We start from the raw sequence: 16,901 nt of genomic DNA, 5'->3' as shown, positions 1-16,901 counted from the left end.
GCATTTTAGTGATAGCGACCACAACATGGTACAATTTAAGTTTGTTATGGACAAAGAAATCGACAAGTTGCAAAAAAAATGTTTTAGATTGGGGGAGAGTGGATTTTAGTAAAATAAGGCAGGATCTGGTCAGGGTACACTGGGAACAGTTACTTGTCGGGAAATCTACAGAGGGACAGTGAGAGGTGTTCAAAAAGGAAATGGGGAAGGTACAGGCTCAACATGTTCCCTCTTGGGTGATAGGAAGGAGTTACAAGCCCAGAGAACCATGAATGACCAAAGATATTCAAGTTACGATGAGATGGAAAAGAGAGACTTTTAGCAGGTACAAGGGGACCAAATCAGCAGAGACATTAGTGGAGTACAGACAGTGCAGGGTGGAGCTTAAGAAAGCAATTAGGAGAGCAAAGAGGGGATATGAGAAAGCTCTGGCTGGTAAAAGTAGGGAAAATCCCAAGATATTCTATAAGTATATCAATGGGAAGAGGATAACCAGTGAAAGAGTAGGGCCCATTAGGGACCAAGGGGGCAATCTATGGGTGGTGCCAGAGGACATCGCTAGAGTGTTGAATGAATACTTCACGCCCGTCTTCACCCAAGAGAATGAGGATGAAGGTGTTGAACTCGGGGAGAGAGACTGCGAGGTTCTTAAGCAAATTGATATAGGGAGTGACAAGGTATTGGAGGTCCAAAACAAAAACAAAAATACCTGGAAAAACTCAGCAGGTCTGGCAGCATCTGTGGAGAGGAGCACAGTTAACGTTCCGGGTCCGCATGACTCCTCAACAGAGCTAAGGAAAGATAGAAAAGGGGTGAAATATAAGCTGGTTTAAGGGGGGAGGGTGGGACAAGAAGAGCTGGGTAGAGGGTCAGCGATAGGTGGAGATAACCAAAAGATGTCACAGACAAAAGGACAAAGAGGTATTGAAAGTGGTGATATTACCTAAAGGAATGTGCTAATTAAGGGTAGAAAGCAGGACGAGCAAGTTACAGATAGCCCTAGTGGGTGTGGGGTGGGATGAAGGAATCGAAAAAGGCTAAAAGGTAGAGATAAAACAATGGATGGAAATACATTTAAAAATAATGGAAATAGGTGGGAAAAGAAAAATCTATATAAATTATTGGAAAAAACAAAAAGGAGGGGGAAAATTGGAGAAGGGGTGGGGATGGAGGAGAAAGTTCATGATTTAAAATTGTTGAACTCAATATTCAGTCCGGAAGGCTGTAAAGTGCCTAGTCGGAAGATGAGGTGCTGTTCCTCCAGTTTGCATTGAGCTTCACTGGAACAATGCAGCAGGCCAAGGACAGACATGTGGGCATGAGAGCAGGATAAAGTGTTGGATTTTTTAAGGAGGTGACCAGGTGTGTAGATGAGGGTAATATAGTTGATGTAGTTTATATGGAGTTCAGCAAAGCCTTTGACAAGGTCCCACGTGGGAGACTTATAAAGAAGGCAAATGCACATGGGATGCAGGGTAATTTGATAACAAAAACAGAATTACCTGGAAAAACTCAGCAGGTCTGGCAGCATCGGCGGAGAACAAAAGAGTTGACGTTTCGAGTCCTCATGACCCTTCAACATAACTGGGTGAATTCAAGGAGAGGGGTGAAATATAAGCTGATTTAAGGTGGTGTGGGGGGGTTGGGGGGGTGTTGGGTGGGGGGAGAGAAGTGGAGGGGGGTGGTGTGGTTGTAGGGACAAGCAAGCAGTGATAGGAGCAGATAATCAAAAGATGTCACAGACAAAAGAACAAAAGAACACAGAGGTGTTGAAGTTGGTGATATTATCTAAACGAATGTGCTAATTAAGAATGGATGGTAGGGCACTCAAGGTACAGCTCTAGTGGGGGTGGGGGGGCATAAAAGATTTAAAAATAATGGAAAGTGGTGGGAAAAGAAAAATCTATATAAATTATTGGAAAAAACAAAAGGAAGGGGGAAGAAACAGAAAGGTGGGGATGGAGGAGGGAGCTCAAGATCTCAAGTTGTTGAATTCAATATTTAGTCCGGAAGACTACAAAGTGCCTATTCAGAAGATGAGGTGCTTTTCCTCCAGTTTGCGTTGGGCTTCAATGGAACAATGCAGCAAGCCAAGGACAGACATGTGGGCAAGAGAGCAAGGTGGAGTGTTAAAATGGCAAACGACAGGGAAGTTTGGGTCATTCTTGCGTACAGACCGCAGGTGTTCTGCAAAGCGGTCGCCCAGTTTACGTCTGGTCTCTCCAATGTAGAGGAGACCGCATTAGGAGCAACGAATGCAGTAGACTAAGTTGGGGGAAATGCAAGTGAAATGTTGCTTCACTTGAAAGGAGTATTTGGGCCCTTGGACGGTGAGGAGAGAGGAAGTGAAGGGGCAGGTGTTGCATTTTTTGCGTGGGCATGGGGAGGTGCCATTGGTGGGGGTTGAGGAGTAGGGGGTGGTGGAGGAGTGGACCAGGGTGTCCCGGAGGGCACGATCCCTACGGAATGCCGCCGGGGGGGTGAAGGGAAGATGTGTTTGGTGGTGGCATCATGCTGGAGTTGGCAGAAATGGTGGAGGATGATCCTTTGAATGCGGAGGCTGGTGGGGTGATAAGTGAGGACAAGGGGACCCTATCATGTTTCTGGGAGGGAGGAGAAGGCATGAGGGCGGATGCGCGGGAGATGGGCCGGACACGGTTGAGGGCCCTGTCAACGACCGTGGGTGGAAAACCTCGGTTAAGGAAGAAGGAGGACATGTCAGAGGAACTGTTTTTGAAGGTAGCATCATCAGAACAGATGCGACGGAGGCGAAGGAACTGAGAGAATGGGATGGAGTCCTTACAGGAAGCGGGGTGTAAGGAGCTGTAGTCGAGGTAGCTGTGGGAGTCGGTAGGCTTGTAATGGATATTGGTGGACAGTCTATCACCAGAAATTGAGACAGAGAGGTCAAGGAAGGGAAGGGGAGTGTCAGAGATGGACCAGGTGAAAATGATAGAGGGGTGGAGATCAGAAGCAAAATTAATAAATTTTTCCAAGTCCCGACGAGAGCATGAAGCAGCACCAAAGTAATCATCAATGTACCGGAGAAAGAGTTGTGGAAGGGGGCCGGAGTAGGAACAAGGAATGTTCCACATACCCCATAAAGAGACAGGCATAGCTGGGACCCATTTGATAAGGTGGATTCAAAATTGGCTTATTTGAAGGGGGCAGAGGGTGATGACAGAAGGATGCTTTAGTGACTGGAAGCCAGCATCCAGTGGTGTACCACAGGGATCTGTGCTCGGTTCCCTATTATTTGTCATTTATATAAAAGACGTAGATGGCTATGTGGGGGGTAGAGTTAGTAAGTTTGCAGATGACACAAAGATTGGCCGGGTGGTTAACAGTGAGGTTGAGTGCCTTGGGCTACAGGATGATATAGACGGGATGGTGAAATGGCAGATAAGTGGCAGATGGAATTTAACCCTGAAAAGTGTGAGGTTATACACTGTGGAAGGAGTAATTTGACAAGGAGGTATTCAATGAACGGCATGACACTAAGAAGTTCTGAGGAACAAAGGGACCTTGGCATGTGTGTCCCTGAAGGCGGAGGGGCATGTTAGTGGGGTGGTGAAAAGGGCATATGGGACACTTGCCTTTATCAATCGAGGCATAGATTACAAAAGTAGGGAGGTCATGTTGGAGTTGTATAGAACCTTGGTGAGGCCACAGCTGGAGTACTGTGTGTAGTTCTGGTCACCACATTATAGGAAGGATGTGATTACATTGAAGGGGGTGCAAAGGAGATTCACCAGGATGTTGCCTGGGCTGAAACATTTAAGTTATGAAGAGAGGTTGGAAAGACTTGGGTTGTTTTCATTGGAGCAGAGAAGACTGAAGGGTGACCTGATCGAGGTGTACAAGATTATAAGAGGCATGGACAGGGTGGATAGGGAGCAGCTGTTCCCCTTAGTTGAAGGGTCAGTCACAAGAGGGCGTAAGTTCAAGGTGAGGGGCAGGAGGTTTAGGGGGGATGTGAGGAAAAACATTTTTACCTAGAGGGTAGTAACGGTCTGGAATGCACTGGCTGGGAGGGTGGTGGAGGTAGGTTGCCTCACTATTTTTAAAAGTACCTGGATGAGCACTTGGCACGTCATAACATTCAAGGCTATGGGCCATGTGCTGGTAAATGGGATTAGGTAAATAGGTCAGGTGTTTCTCACGTGTCGGTGCAGACTCGATGGGCCGAAGGGCCTCTTCTGCACTGTGATTCTATGATTCTGTGATTTGGCCTGTCCTGCTTCTGTTAGTAGTTTGAAAGAGCCAAACAATTTAGTCTCACACCCCAGATTTTTCCCCATAATTCTGCAAATGAAAAAGCTACGGTGTGAGACTAAAATCGCTTCAATATATGCGTCCAATTGCCTTTTGAAAGCTGTTAAGGAATTTGGTTTCACCACACTTTCAGGTAGTGTGTTCCAGATAATTAACAATCCTCTATGTGAAAAGATTTCTCGTCATTTCTCCTAATCCTGTCTGTGCACCTGAGGCCATTAGCAGCTGGGTTGAAACCATCCACACTCATTTTGCATTAAGGTTGCTATAACCAGCGGAAAGAGAAGACTTTAATCTCGCCAGTGTGGGGTGGAATCAAGCCCCAATCCAAGGAAGTAAAAGGACAATGCACTAATGTACTGTGTCCCACAGCCCTTCAAATTGGCCATGCTGCAGCAGTTAAATGGCAGCAGTGACACACTAAACTGGAGGAACAAAATGATTAGCCTATGTCCAATGTTCTCAATCTTGGCTGTTCCATCATGGACAGGCTTTTCCCATAAGGAGGGGGAGAAGAAATCTCCTGAGTCCCTCTCATACATGTTGATGTAACTTGCCAGACCCGTTCTCTCATTGGTGGATGAGCGGGCGCAAAAAGAAACAAGGAGGTCACAACCGCAACATAACAAGCAAAGTCGATCAAAAATTGGATTAGAATTTTCAAAATTCTTGCATCAAAAATGTGGATAATAGCAGCTAAGTTGTAATACATTGTAATGCCACAATTTTTAAAAATTCCATCATGGGATGTAGACATTGTTGACAAGGTCAGAATTTATTGCACATCTCTAAGTGCGCTTGAGAAGGTGATGGCAAGCCACCTTCTTGAATACAACTGAATGGGTTGCTAGGTCATTTTAGAGGGGTCTGAAATGAGGGCAGTTAAAAGTCAGCCACATTTCTGGAAATCAGGAGCCACATATAGATCAAACTGGATGGCAGTTATCCTTCCCTCAAGATCATTAGTGAACCAGCTGGGTTCTTACAACAATCTGATAGCTTCATGGTCACCATCAATAATTTTTTCATTCCAATTCATTTAATTGGATTTAAATTCCACAGCTGCCCTAGTGTGTTTAGAACTCACATTCAGCAGTAGACCTTGTTTCATAGTGGTAGCATTCCTACCTTTGAGCCAGAAGCTCTGGATCCAAGAACCACTTGAGGAATGATGGCCACAGAAAAGCAGCCAAACAGGTTGATTATCAATCTTTAAATCCTGCCAATACATCTATGGCAAGTGGTAAGAGCAGGAGAGAGTTTCTTGATCATCTCGAACTGCGTAATAGGTACAGGTCAACAGCCTCCCCACCTTAAAAGACCCCACGTGCAAGCTCTTGCCATGGGCTATACTCCATGTGGCCAGTGTCTTCCTTGCTCTCTCTTGTTAGAGAGAGAGAAAGAGAGAGCTTATATCTCTAGATTAATTCAGGTCCACTAGGATTAGTAGTCTTGTAACATAATCACTGTACTCCTAGCTGGGTTTGGATGGCAACACAAGCCAAGAAAGAAAACAATGTACAAGCAGTGTTTGTACTTCATTTGAATTAGGAAACTACCTATTTTGCAACTTACCCCAAAACAACTGTTTGATAATATTTTTAAGGTCTGGATTTTGGCCACTCAAATTGTGGAGACTAATTTCAGTCATGGTTATCTCCATTAGTGATTGCAGTTGGCATGTTAAAAAATAGGATGGTAGGCTGCCACAGAAGTGGGTTGTTATCTCATGTTGTACTGCAAGAGACAATGACACAGGAAATGTATGCATGGTACTGATCACTAGAATATAAGGGGCGTAATGATGGGCATCAGTGGGTTGGAAGCAAGCAATTTAATTTCATTAATGCCAGATGGCCAGACAAAAGCAAGATTCACTTTGCAATAACTAGAATCAAAAACTGATTATTTTTGTTTTTTCTCAAGTAGAGTATGATGATTGGTCAGTGAATCTCAAAATTTTTTTGGTTGATGAACTCCTTTTAAAATCAATCAGTAATCGTGGATACCTCTCTAAATTATAATGCAATACAATACTTAGAATAGGAAAATACTGCATATAATACATATTTTACGAAAGCTTTTAAGAAAACTGTACTTAGAATAGCAATTTGAGGATTATTTCACTGATGTAGAAAATGATAAGACAGACCAGATGCCAGAGATAATGGATACCTGTGACCCCACTAACATTCTAGTTCACGTTCCCCCCTTCTGTTCATCTCTGTCTCCTCTCACTCTCCATCTGCCTCTCACCCACTCATTGCTGGAATGGACTCACTGCCATAACTTAATCTTGTTCAGTACTCATGCCATTTTAGCACAGGTAGAGCACAAGGATATTTAGCATAAGTGAATAAATCAAATTGCAGTGGAGTGTACTTGAGATTGGGTTTAAGACACATTGTTAGAAAGGAGTAAAGGGAACTTTGCTCTACATCTAGCCTTTGCTAAGCCTGATTAGAGCATGCTTAAACACTGGTGCCATGAGAAAAAAAGTGTTCCATTTCTCAGCATTCATATTGTAAAAATAGCATTAAGGAAGAGAAACAGAATCAACCAGATTGTGCTCCATGTTAAATATTGTTAGGAGAAACATTTATTTATAACTTAACATAGATTACTCAGGATGTGTTTGAACACTAAATTACCACAATTTGCAGTATAATCATGGTATATAAGCATCTTTTTGGATAGTTTTCAGTTACAACTGCATGCTGTTTTTGGTGTACTATACTCAACTAGGCTAAACTAATCAAACTTACTTTTGAGTGCAGGAGACAGTTAGGTCAACTTGTACCTAATTAAAACTAGCTTTCAAAAATGAAGTAAATTTTTAAAAATGAAATATTACAATTCAGTCCCCAAATTCTTTTCTTTTTATATTAGCAAAAATAATACCAGGAGAACATACAGGGCAGAATTGTCCTAGATTTGCACTAAGTGCGGTAGCAGGCGTGAAAAATGGGGGAGGATTTTTCCCCTCATGGGATGGGCTCGGCGGGGGTGGGAGAAGGCATGGGTGGTTGGGAAGCCGACTATCGCCAGCGATCAGGATCAGACCACGATTTCACGTTGGTGGGGCAATTAAGGCCCGCCCAGCGTGAAACGCGGGCGGCAGCGCTTGGTGCTGCCTGTGTGGGGGAGGAAAAAGGCAAGAGCGCAAGTTCGCGCATGCGCATGGGTGTGTACAGTAAAAGCTCCCTGAGGCACAGAGCTCCCTCAGGGAGATTAAGAGTTTGAAACATTAAAAATAAAGATTTTAAAAATGTTATAAAACATATCCCCTCATGTGACTCTGTGCAGGGACATGTTATTAATGAAATGTTGTAATTTTTATTTAATTTTTAATAGCTGTTGGAAACCTCATCCCGCCTGTGGATGGGGTTTCCTAAAATGCGTAAAGGCCGATTGGCCTTTTCACCTGCCTGCCAACTGTAAGGTTGGACGGGCAGTGAAAAATTTCATTCAATTACCTTTTTAATTGTCTTAATAGGCCTTTTAATTGTCGGCAGGAGTGCAGCCAACTCCTGCGCACGCCCACTGACCAAATATTGTGCGAGTGCAAGATGATGTTGGGACACTCGCCTGCGTCACTGCGTGACATTTTACGCTTGGATCGGGCATGTACCTGCCCAACAAGCGGAAAATTCTGGCCATGATGTTTTACCTGCCGGCCGCAATGGCGGAATTTTGCGCCTTATCATCTGCTTCCCGCCACGCCCACCTCATTAATGATATATTCATGGGAAACACGCTGAGCACTGGCGGGCGGGCTCGGATTTGCCCACAATGCCATGACCTCACCACTTCCTAGCTCTGGGTGGCATATTTAAAGTGCACCAGACCACAGCCTACTTCAGGTCTACGGAGCAGGAGATGGCCCTGAAAGCAAAGGTGACAGCAGACCTCAAATTTAGTAATGCCTTTCTGGGGCGCCTGCTGGACGCAGTGGAAGGCTGCCGTGAACTCCTCTATCCACACACTGGCTGCAGGAGATCCACCAGGGTCACCAATCCAGCCTGAGAGATGATAGTCAGCACCAACAGAGCACAGAGGAGTTCAGCCACCCAGTGCAGGAAGAGGATAAATGATCTCATCTGTTCCGCCAGGATGGGAACACATGCTCCCATCACACAACCATAGGGATCCCACACCTCAATGGACAATACCGTTAACTCTCACACACACCCTATCATCTCCATCAGCTCCTCTGGAGCTCACGTCCTCATCTTGTCCATAGCTCAACTCACCACACAAACATTCCACATAGTGCAATGCATCCTGCTCACACTCTCTCAATCTGTTTTCATGCAGAAGAAGATGGTTCACAACAGCAAGTAGAGGTCCCAGCTTAGGGGTGGAGCTGCTGACATTAGGCCATTTGCTCACTTTGAAGAACTGACTGGTGAGGACGTGGACTGTGCCTGCGGTGATGGTGAGGTCAGTGGTGAACGCTCACGTGAGGATCCTGCACCACATTATCCCTCTCTCAACACAAACATGAGTGCTCTCTCTCCCGCTTTTGACTCTGCTGCCATGCGCTAATTATCTTTACATTGGTTCACAGGGAGCTCTGCCAAGCAACCGACACCCTCAGCCAGTCCCCCAGCTCCATCCAGGTTCTCACCTTCAGTGAAGAGAACACTTCCTCCATTGAAGAGCTTGAAATAAGCAGGCTGGAAGACCTGTCACAGAGCTTACCTAGACCGTCCACCAGCACAGAGACACATAATTTGGTGGGACCTCAATCTAGAGCAGGCTCAGGTTCACAATCTGGTGGTCACCACATGGACATATGTCCGCAACAGCAGGAGGCAGGTTCGTGCAAGCTCCCCAGCACCCAGAGGACTGCTGGGGAAGAAGCATCTATGAGGTCCAGTCAGATGACAAGCCTCTGGCCTTGACCTTGCAACTCATCTTGGAGAGTCAGCAGAAGACGAAGGAACATCACATAGAGCTGTTGGAAGCCCTCAACAGAGTGGCATGTACGTTGGAGGACCATATCCAACTGCTCTCTGAAGAAGTGGCGCCCACATGTGTGTGCATGGAGGTCTCCGTGGGAAGGATTGCGGATGCCATGAAGACTCTGATCCAGCAGAATACAAAGGTGCATGCAGACCTGCACTCCATCATTGTAGCTATGGGTGAATCCCTACAGTAGCAATGCGGGAGGGAAACAGGGCACCACAAAATTGTCCAGGTGCTCCCTCCCCTCATGGCATTAGGCCTCGGCCCTCAGGCATCTGAGGGGAGGAAAAGGGCAGCTGGACACCCACGGGTCATCCATTCAGGAATCCCAGAGGCTGTCCACTCCCTCCAAGTCCCCTTTGCCTGTGACCCCCTCAACCTCGTCCCCTGTCACCACAGAGGGAGCAGCTGGCCCACAGGAGGTCAGCCAAAGCAAGCCCTCAAGGCCCTCAAGACCTCAGCTCTCCAGCATTAATTCCTGGGGCAACCCAGAAGTAGTACGCTAATACATGGCTGAGTTAAGGAGATACAACAAACCCAACTAATGAACTTAAATGCATCCATGCCATTCATCTTAACTATTCCCTTTGGCAGAACATTCTACATTCTCACCACTCCCTGGATAAAAAAGATTCTTCTGAATTTTTATTTCTCACTGTCTTTCTTATATCAATGGCCTGTAGTTTTGTACCTCCCACAAGTGGAATCTCATTCTGGGCCAGATTTTTGAGGTCCAAACTAGCAAGCTGCCAAGCAAAAGATCAACATTGTAAATTTAAAAAAGTTTTCAGGTAAGTTAAAATTTCATCAAATGGATAAAAATGTAGAGTGCATGTCACACTATTGAAATGGTAACCTAGAATTATAAGCAAGTGTAAATATTTCATTTTTTTCCATTGCTTTTACATATTCAGACTAGACATCTGTTGAGATAGAAGTTCTAATGTCTGTTCATGCACTCAGAGTTTTATGGGCTCTTGGCTGCAATCCAACTGCCTAATTCTTTAACAGGTGCTTCACATTTTTGTACAGCTGCTTTGAAGAGTCTGTTTGTTTAATCAGGTACTTTAATGGGCTATTCAATGGCTTCCAAATGTTATGATAAGGCTTGTGAGTTTTGTTCCTAATATGGGCAATTGGTGAGGGGATGTCGTTGAAGGGGTAAGGATGAGTGGCTAAGGGATGAAGGAGTGAGGGCAAGGAAGGTAAGGGAGCTAAGTGAATGAGAGTGAAGGTGGTGAGGGAATGAGAGGGTTAGGTGTAATGGTTGGGTTTAAAATGGTCAGAAATTTTAACTGTACATAGGTGCTCTGATGATTGCTTCAGAAGCACCCGACTAAGGCTTTTTGGGAACAGAGGCAGGCCTTTTAAACTGCCCTTTCTGGACTCAGCCTTTCTCCTGGCCTCTTAGGGCCTGAACCACCTGTCAACTTTCTTGAGATGGAAGCAGAATCATAATGTCAGGATCAGTCTTGCTTCTTGACTCTCACCAACAACATGAAAGTTCGGCCCTCTGTTTCTATTTTATCAAAACCTTTCATATTTTTAGAGGCCTCTATTAGGTCCCCGAGCCTCCTCTTTTTAAGTGAAAAAAGATCCAGCCTGTTCATCCTTTCCTCATAGGTATTACTTGGCAACTTTGGTATAATCCAAGTAATTCTCTTATGCATAGACTTCGGTTTCTCTATATGCTTTTTATAATATGGCGAGGAGAACTATACACCATTCTCTCAGTGTGGTCTGACCAAGATTCAATACATATTTAGCATAACTTCGCTACTTTTCAATTCTATTCCGATAGAAATAAATCCTAGTGCTTGGTTTGTTTTTGTTATGGTCTTATTAACCTCAGTGGCAAATTTTAGTGATTTGTATATTTGCACCTCCAAATCCCATTATTTCTTTGCTCCTCAACCCCATTTAGATGCTTATTTTCCAAATAATATACAACCTCTTTATTTTTCTTACCAAAGCATATGCCAGAATTTTTCCCCTCGTCTTGGCAGGAGGGAAGCTGGCTGCTGCCCGCGATCAGCTCCACTCCACGATTTCACACAGGTGGGCAAATTAAGGCCCGCCCTGCATGGATGGCAGTGCTCAGCGCTGCCTGTGCGGGCAGGGGGAGGAGGGAGCATAGGCCTTGGTGCGCAGTTCACGCATGCACGTGAAAGAGTGCTTCAATCTCCCTGAGGCACAGGAGATTAATTAATAAATAAATACAATAAAAATTTAATAAAACATGTCCCCTCTCAGTTATTTAATGTGTAATAACTTTAGGAAACCTCATCCCACTCACACAAAAGATAATGCAGAGACATTTGCAACAACCCCCAGCCAAAAGTGCTGAGTGGATGATCCATCTTGGCCTCCTCTGGCAGACCCCAGCATCACGGATGCCAGTCTCCAGCCAATTTGGTTCACTCCACATGATAGCAAGAAATGGCTGAAGGCACTGGATACTGCAAAAGCTATGGGCCCTGACAACAATCCAGCAATAGTACAGAACACGTGCTCCAGAACTTGCTGCACCCCTAAGCCAAGCTGTTCCAGCACAGCTATAACACTGGTATCTACACAAAAAGGAGGACAAACCAAACCCAGCCAAATCTGCTCTCGATCATCAGTAAAATGATGGAAGGTGTCATTAACAGTGCTATTAAGCTTAGCAATAACCTGCTCACTGATGCTCAATTTGGGTTCTGGCAGGATCACTTGGCTCTTGACCTCATCACAAGTTTGGTTCAAAAATGGATAAAAGAGCTGACCTCCAGAGGTGAGGTGAGAGTCAATGGAATTCAAGGGGAAAATTCTCCGTTGGTTGGAGTCATACCTCGCACAAAGGAAGATGGCTGTGGTTGTTCGAGGTCAATCATCTCAGTTCCACAACATCACTACAGGGGTTCCTCTGAGTAGTGTCCTAGGTCCAACCATCTTCAGTTGCTTCAACAATGACCTTCCTTCCATTCTAAAGTCAGAAGTGGGGATGTTCACTGATGATTGCACAATGTTCAGTGCCATTCCCCACTCTTCAGATCCTGAAGCCGTCCATGTCCAAATGCAGCAAGACCTGGACAATATCCAGGCTTAGGCTGACAAGTGGCAAGTTACATTCATATCACACAAGTGCCAGGCAATGACCATCCCCAACATGAGAGAATCTAACCATTACCCCTTGACATTCAATGGCATTGCCATCGCTGAATCCCCACTATCAACATCCTGGGGGCTTACCAGTGACCAGAAATTGAACTGGACTAGCCGTATAAATACTGTGGCTACAAGAGCAGGTCAGAGGCTAGGAATCCTGCAGCGAGTAACTCATCTCCTAACTCCCCAAAGCCTGTCCATCATCTACAAGGCACAAGTCAGGGGTGTGATGGTATACTCTCCACTTGCCTGGATGAATGCAGCCCCAACAACACTCAAGAAGCTTGACCCCATCTAGGACAAAGCAGCCTGCTTGATTGGCACCCCAGCCACAAACATTCACTCCCTCCACCACCGACACATAGTAGCAGCAATGTGTACCATCTACAAGATGCACTGCAGGAGCTCACCAAAGCATCTTAGGCAGCACCTTCCAAACCCATGACTGCTACCATCTAGAAGGACAAGGGCAGCAGACACATGGGAATACCGCCATCTGGAAGTTCCCCTCCAAGTCACTCACCATCCTGACTTGGAAATATATCGCCGTTCCTTCACTGTTGCTGGGCCAAAATCCTGGAACTCCCTCCCTAACAGCACTATGGGTGTACCTACAGCACATGGACTGCAGCATTCAAGAAGACAGCCCGCCGCCACCTTCTCAAGAGCATTTAGGGATGGGAAATAAATGCTGGCCTAGCCAGCGAAGCCCACATCCCATGAATGAATTTTTAAAATCATCTATGTTGAACTCCATTTGCCAATTGTATGCTCATTCTCAAAATTTATTTATGTCTTCTTGTAATCTGTTGCAGTTCTCCTCAGTATTGATGATGTGTCCCAATTTGATGTTGTCTGCAAATTTAGAAACTGCGTTTTTGATTCCAAAGTCTAAAACGTTTGGTAGTACAGAACTTGAGTATTGCTGAAAAAAGAAACACTCTGTCAAAGCTTTTCGTCTTGCACTCATCAGGACAGAGGCAAGAATACCAAATCTCAAATGGAGCAATAACTTTTATTGTTTGAGAAGTGTTCTCTAGTGAATTTTCTATGGCAGCACCTCAACCAAACAGAGTCAACTTGCCAAACAATCAGCACCTTTTTCTCAAACAGTATAAATTGTTGCTCCCTTTGAAATTTGGTGTTCTTGCTTCTGTTATAAATTGTTAATATAAATTGTGAGCAACAGTGGTTCCCTCTGCCCATCTTCTACCACTCTGCAAAGCTATCCTTTAACCCTACTCTCTGCTTTCTGTCTCTTATTCAGACAGTTATCCATTCTTCTATTTGTCCTGAATATTCCCTTGAAGTTGTGCAGTGCAGCAACCCAGAAATTAATGCTCAAGTAGTACTCAAGTTGTCCCTTTCAAGATACTGCATGTGCATGATCACGCATGAAAATTTAAAGGTACAGCATACTTAACTGAATCGGATACTTACAACAAAGAAATAAAGAGAGGGTATGATGCTTTTCACCAAATCTGCCTGCCCTGATCTTATTCATTAATCTACTGCATAGGAACTTTCTAAAGGCCTTTCGGAAGTCTAGGTATATTACATCTACTACATTATCCTTACCTCTTATCTCTGTTATCTTTTCAAAGAATTCAATGAAGCTGAACAAGCAAGACTTTCTCTTTATTTTTATATTTTTGGTTTCTAGATTTTTTTTCTATTTTCTTCTTTTATAGGGACTCCATTATTTTTTCCTGCTGTCGAGGTTAAGCTGACATGTTAACCTGGACATAGAATCATAAAGTCATAAGATGTTTACAGCACAGAAGGAGGTCATTTAGCCCGTTGTATCTGTGCTGACTCTTTGCAGGAGCAACTCAGCTAATCCCATTCCCTTGCCTTCTCCCCATAGCCCTGCAATTCTTTTCTCTTTAGATAATTATCTAATTCTCTTTTGAAAACCATCATTGAGTCTTCCTCCTTCAAAAAGTGGGGAACACTCTTGCTTACAATTTACATTAATGATTTGGTCTTTGGGATCAAAAGCACACTGTCAGGCAATGCATTCTAAATCCTAATCAGTCAGTGTGTGTGGGATTTTCCTCATGTCGCTGTTGCTTCTTTTGCCAATTACATTAAATTGGTGTCCTTGAGTTCTTGGTCTTTCCACCATTGGGACCGAATTCTCCCTGTCTAATCTGTCCAAACCTCTCATGATATTGAACGCCTCTGTCTAATCTTTTCTCCAAAAAGGGGAGCAGCTCCATCTTCTCCAATCTATCAACTTAACTGAAGTTCCTCATCTTTGGAACCATTCTCAAGAATCTTTTCTGCACCCTCTCCAATACCTTCACCTTCTTCCTAAAGTGTGGTGCCCAGAATTGAACACAATACTCCAGTTGAGACCGAACCAATGTTCTATATAGGTTTAACATAACTTCCTTGCTCTTGTACTCTATGCCCTTATATATAAAGCTCAAGATCCTGTATACTTTATTAACTGTGCTCTTAACTAGCCCTGCCAACCTCAGTGATTTGTGCACATATACAGCAGGACCCTCTGCTCCTGCAACTCCTTTCGAATTGTATCTTTTATTTTCTATTGCCTCTCCTCATCCCTTCTACCAAAATTAATCACTTCACATTTCTCTGCATTTAATTTTATCTGCCACATGTTGGCCCATTCCACCAGTTAGTTTATATCCTCTTGAAGTTTATCACAATCCTCCTCAAAGTTCACAGTACTTCCAAATTTTGTGTCATCCATAAACTTTGAAATTGTGCCCTGTATGCCCAAATTTAGGTAATATATCAATATATCAAGAAAGGCAGGTGTCCTAACACCGACCCCTGGGGAATCCTCTACATATCTTACTCTAGCTCAAACGTTCACCACCATTCTATATCAATGCACTTAGCCAATGTCGTATCGATTTTGCTACCATCTCTTTTATTCCATGAGCTTCACCTTTATCACATGCCTATTGTGTGGCACTTTCTCAAATGTCTTTTGGAAGTCCGTGCACACCGTATCAACTGCATTACCCTTATCCACCCTCTCTGTTACCTCATCAAAATCTCAAATGAACCTTATTTACCACAGTCCGTACATTCACACACATGCATTTTAATGCTGATTTAGAGCTTATTACATTCCCCCTTACTCTGACCCCACACAATGCCTTACTATTTCCGACCTTAGTGATGACTGTCTCTCATAATTCTCTGTATACCTTAGGTTTCCTCTCTAATATTACCTGCTGAATTCCACACATTGGATGAGTTAATTTTAACCCTTCCCAATTGCAGTAGAAAAGCACTCTGTAAAGAAATTGGTATCAGCTCGATTCAGATACAATCCATCTGCCCTGGAGAGGTCCCATATTCCCTAGAACTGGTCACAATGTCTCCCTCCTGCACCATCTAGCCATGCATTTATCTGCTTGATCATCTATTTCTATACCTACTTGTACGTGGTATGGGGAGTAATCTAGTGAGTACTATCTTTGAGGTCCTGCTTACTACTTTCCTTCCTGGCTCCCTAAACCCCTGCTCTGAAACCCAGCGCTTGAGCTATTGCAGCTGACAACACTTCCTGCACATATGATTATCCAGGACAGGAGAAACATCCTGGAGTTCCCACATGGAACAAAATGTATACTCAATGGGGCTAGGTTGCTCTGCCATTCTTCTATTTATTAGACTATTAAATTTACTACTTCAGTAAATAGACTCACCAGCTACTACCAATGAGCTGCTTCTACTGTGCTGAAGTCACCTTATTAACTAAAAAAGGGAGATTAACTAAAATGTTTTTACTTAGCTCTTATCTAAAACCCTTGGATTATGATTTACTGAAAAATTCAGCTTTAATTTTAACTTTATCGCCAAGAACTGATTGATTAATCGAGCACAGGTTTTAATTATAATATAAATGATCAAAATTGCTTTAGCTTTTATACTAACAAATCGATCAAGTCTTATGTATAATTGATTAATTTAGAGTAAATTAGATGCTTACCAGTCGACTCACTCTGGCCTGTTTTCTGCTTCCCTGGTCTCTCTGTTGATTGTGATGTCACTGTGACCTTGTCATTTGATTTTTCTTGTGTTTGATTTGGCTCCTGGCACGTTTTTCTGAATCTCTGCTTTGCTGCTGTTCCTTTATACCCCGCCTCCAATTTCTTAGCGTGCTTTCTTTATATGTCTCTTCTTGAATATAATACAATATTAGCTATCTGCCATTCCTCTGGCACAACACCTTTTCTAGTGAATTATTAAACATGTTTAATAGCGCCTCTGATAGCTTTTCTCTAGATTCTTTTAAAATCTCATATGCAATCCATCTAGGCCAGGGTTTTACTCATTTTGAGTTTGATTAATTAATTTAATATGTTTCCTTTTTTATTTTCAATGCAGTTGTATCATTTTAAAACTCATCTCCCTATGACATGTTCCCCTGATCCATCTCTGTAGTAGTTACTGAAGCAAAATAATAAATTAATATATCTGCCATTTCGCTATCATTGCCAATGATTTTATAATGAGAGTCT

The 16,901-nt window shown here is 43.6% G+C and overlaps 1 long non-coding RNA gene across 1 annotated transcript in view; it reads right to left on the bottom strand.

Annotated features, from left to right (window-relative positions):
• The window catches only part of LOC121284855, a 102,131-nt gene extending 85,706 nt beyond the window's left edge, over window positions 1–16,425 (bottom strand). Inside the window, exon 1 of the long non-coding RNA XR_005944559.1 lies at window positions 16,370–16,425. This is a non-coding gene — a long non-coding RNA (uncharacterized LOC121284855). The remainder of the gene's footprint in view (window positions 1–16,369) is intronic.
• Window positions 16,426–16,901: the final 476 nt, after the last annotated feature.

The sequence above is a fragment of the Carcharodon carcharias genome, chromosome 12 (genome assembly GCF_017639515.1).
Source record: "Carcharodon carcharias isolate sCarCar2 chromosome 12, sCarCar2.pri, whole genome shotgun sequence".
Classification (NCBI taxonomy): domain Eukaryota; kingdom Metazoa; phylum Chordata; class Chondrichthyes; order Lamniformes; family Lamnidae; genus Carcharodon; species Carcharodon carcharias.
Note: the sequence above shows the minus strand (reverse complement) of the source record. Positions and strands in the feature narration are given on the sequence as shown.